Raw genomic sequence first — 2821 nt, 5'->3', positions numbered from 1 at the left:
CTTCCGACCCTTAATCTATGAATCTATGAATCTACAAAGGGGCATATTTCCCTAAAATATCCCTAATTTCAAGAGTTGGCCTTCCTTTTAGCCTCCAACATCCCTCTCCTCCACTCAGATGTATCCTGCCTTCACTTTACTATTGAAACTTTTTCCAAGAGCAGGTTAGACAGACATTTGATTGAGATGGTTTAGTCAGGGATGATCCTGCCTTCAACAGACAGTTGGACTAGATGACCTCCTGAGGTCTGTTTCAGCCCTACTTTCCCATGGTCCTAACTAAGTCAAATCTCCCAGTTGTGGTGTGGTAAATTCCTCGGTAAATTCTGTAGATGATAATCTCAACTTCCTTTTAATAAAAGGTCCATGTTTAGCCTTTGGGGTGTTGTTTGTAGCCGTGTTGGTCTATGTTTAGCTTAGGCATTTGAAGAGGAAACCTTGGAGGTGGGGAGGGGAGTGACCCATATATACTGTACTGGAAATCATGAAAAAGGAAGAAGATGTTAGAGCAGAGGACCTCCACCAGGATGCTGGAGCACTCTGTTTGGGGTGCCATGAGATCCTTTGAAGGGTGCTGCAGGAAGTGTGAAGAGATAACGAAGGTGTGAGGAGATAAGCAGATGAGGGCAGGTTAGGCTCTACATTCTTGGCAGCTCCCTCACCTCCACTGCCAGACCACTCTGCAAGGATGACTATAGAAAATTAGTTTTTGAAATGAGGTGCTGCTCAATTATTAAAAGTAGTGGAGGAGTGCCTCAAGTCCAGCAAGGGGTGTCTAGGGTCTAAAAAAATCTTGAGACCCACTGTGTTAGAGCAATGGAAGCCATTTACATCAAAGGTGAATTGTTGGATCTGCTTGCACATATATAGCTAATGACCAAATACTTGGTAACTAAACAGTTTTGCAAAATTATCTGTTTCATTCCCACTTATCAGATTGAAAGAAACACTTAAGATTTAAAATAAAATCTGGAAGAGTCACAAATTTAATTTCCTTCCTACAGTATAAAGTATAAGCCTGTCTGTGAATGCAACCCAAGCAGTTTCCAGCTAAATAACCAAAGACAGTAATTAAAATAAGAACCCTACAGACAAAGAGCTGTGGCCACAAGAGTTGGCAAAATAAGCAGCAAGCTCAACAAAGCATGTGTTTGGCCCCATCTAAAATGGACTGCAACAGCAAAGACACTGAAAACTGTAGTCTGACTGTTTATCAGGGATGCTGTCAAGTTAAGTTGAAGAAGTTTATAATGCACCATGTACTGGAAGGCTTGGAGGTCTCGTCTTTCTTAAGGATCAACTCCTCCAGTCCTCTCTTTTAACTCTGGGTTCTATCAGGAGAGGTGAGACTATTTCTGCAGAAGTCAAAAAGTCTGAGAAACTGGATTAACAACAGATAATAATCAAAGGAAATACTGGGAGGCCACGCTAAGCTGAAACTGGTGCAGGGGTAGGGGGCAGGAAGGGAAGCCATTTCCTTTGATCCAAATTCAGAAGCCAAATATGTGCGTCTCAAAAAAACAATACCTTCTAGATAGTTAATAGCAGTTAACAGAATAAATATTACTTGGGGTTTGATTAAATGCAACTAAAACATAGTTTGAATAAGACAATGCAAAAAGAGGTTCAAATTAAATTACTTTTCCTCCAAATTTAATCTAAATCAGATCCAAGAATACCTCTGGTAAGCAAAGCAGTCAAAAGTAGATTCAAGCTGAGAGAAGACAGAGGTGGCAATCTGTGCTAGTCTGAAATAATCAGAAGGTAGGGCAGGGCAGTATCTTCAAAAGGCATCAGGTGAAGCAGACTGTTGCCTACAAAAGTTCATGCCTTTGAACCAGTTAGTCTCTAAGAAGCCACCCTGCCTTTTGTCTGAATGGCAAAGAGAGGCAAATTACACACATAATCCCAGCTAGCAGATGGCAGTTTTTTGCTAGGAATAATAATGAAAAAAGCATATTAGTGCATATAACATGAGCACCTTTTCCCCAAAAAATTAACCTTCCAAAATTGGGGAGCATGTCTTTGAAGAGGGAGAGCTGATTTGCTGCCCAGAACAACAGCACCGGCATTTCTATTGAGGCAGTGACTGAAGGAGTCAATTAATCTCATAGATCATGAGAATCTACTTGATTCCTGCTAAATGTTCTTCATTCAACAGGTATTAACAAACCATTTTAATGGTCTTGATGTTCCATTAATCAAACTCACCTTTTTTCCACAACTTTGGCCAGGGATTTGCAATTTAGCTTGTCCTGGTCTCTCTTCCCCTATTTGATAGCTTTGCAGACTATTTTCAGCTCTATTCAAAATTCAAAGCTTCAGCAGCTACAGTTTCAGCTTTTGGCAGAGCAGCCAAGAGCTGCAGACAACGAAGGTGTGAAAGGGTTAAAATTGTAGCTTTTGCCTGACCAGGAAAGGGAAGATAAGCAAGCTGAAGATTAGACTCTGTCTGTACTGTATGTAGCTGTAACTCTGGAAAAAACATTTTTTCTTCATTGTATCTTTCCAAAAATAAGGTAAGAGTAAAAATACTCTTACCTGGAAGTATGAGGCATTTGAGAAAATACAATACTTCCTATATAGGACCTGGTATCAATTCAGAGGACAATAAAGAAACAGTACTTAAGGGCCAAAAGCTTCCCAACTCAAAAGTTGGTCCAATAAAAAAAAATCCAAAACAACCCTTGCCTTTCAAGGGCAATAGAGTAAATTATCCTTGAGGGACTTTATCAAATCCTTTAAGGGGGGAAAAATAGTTTAGTTTATAAAGAATTAAAATGAACTTCCATAAAACCTAATAGCAATTAGAAATCCCCTT

At 39.8% G+C, this 2821-nt stretch overlaps 1 protein-coding gene across 2 annotated transcripts in view; it reads right to left on the bottom strand.

The window, feature by feature from the left end:
• PARVB (parvin beta) overlaps positions 1 to 2821 on the bottom strand; it is a 171299-nt gene that overhangs the window by 153771 nt on the left and 14707 nt on the right. The gene's annotated exons all lie outside the window — the stretch shown is intronic.

Source organism: Gavialis gangeticus, unplaced genomic scaffold, assembly GCF_001723915.1.
Source record: "Gavialis gangeticus isolate Ggan-Ray unplaced genomic scaffold, GavGan_comp1, whole genome shotgun sequence".
Classification (NCBI taxonomy): Eukaryota; Metazoa; Chordata; order Crocodylia; family Gavialidae; genus Gavialis; species Gavialis gangeticus.
Note: the sequence above shows the minus strand (reverse complement) of the source record. Positions and strands in the feature narration are given on the sequence as shown.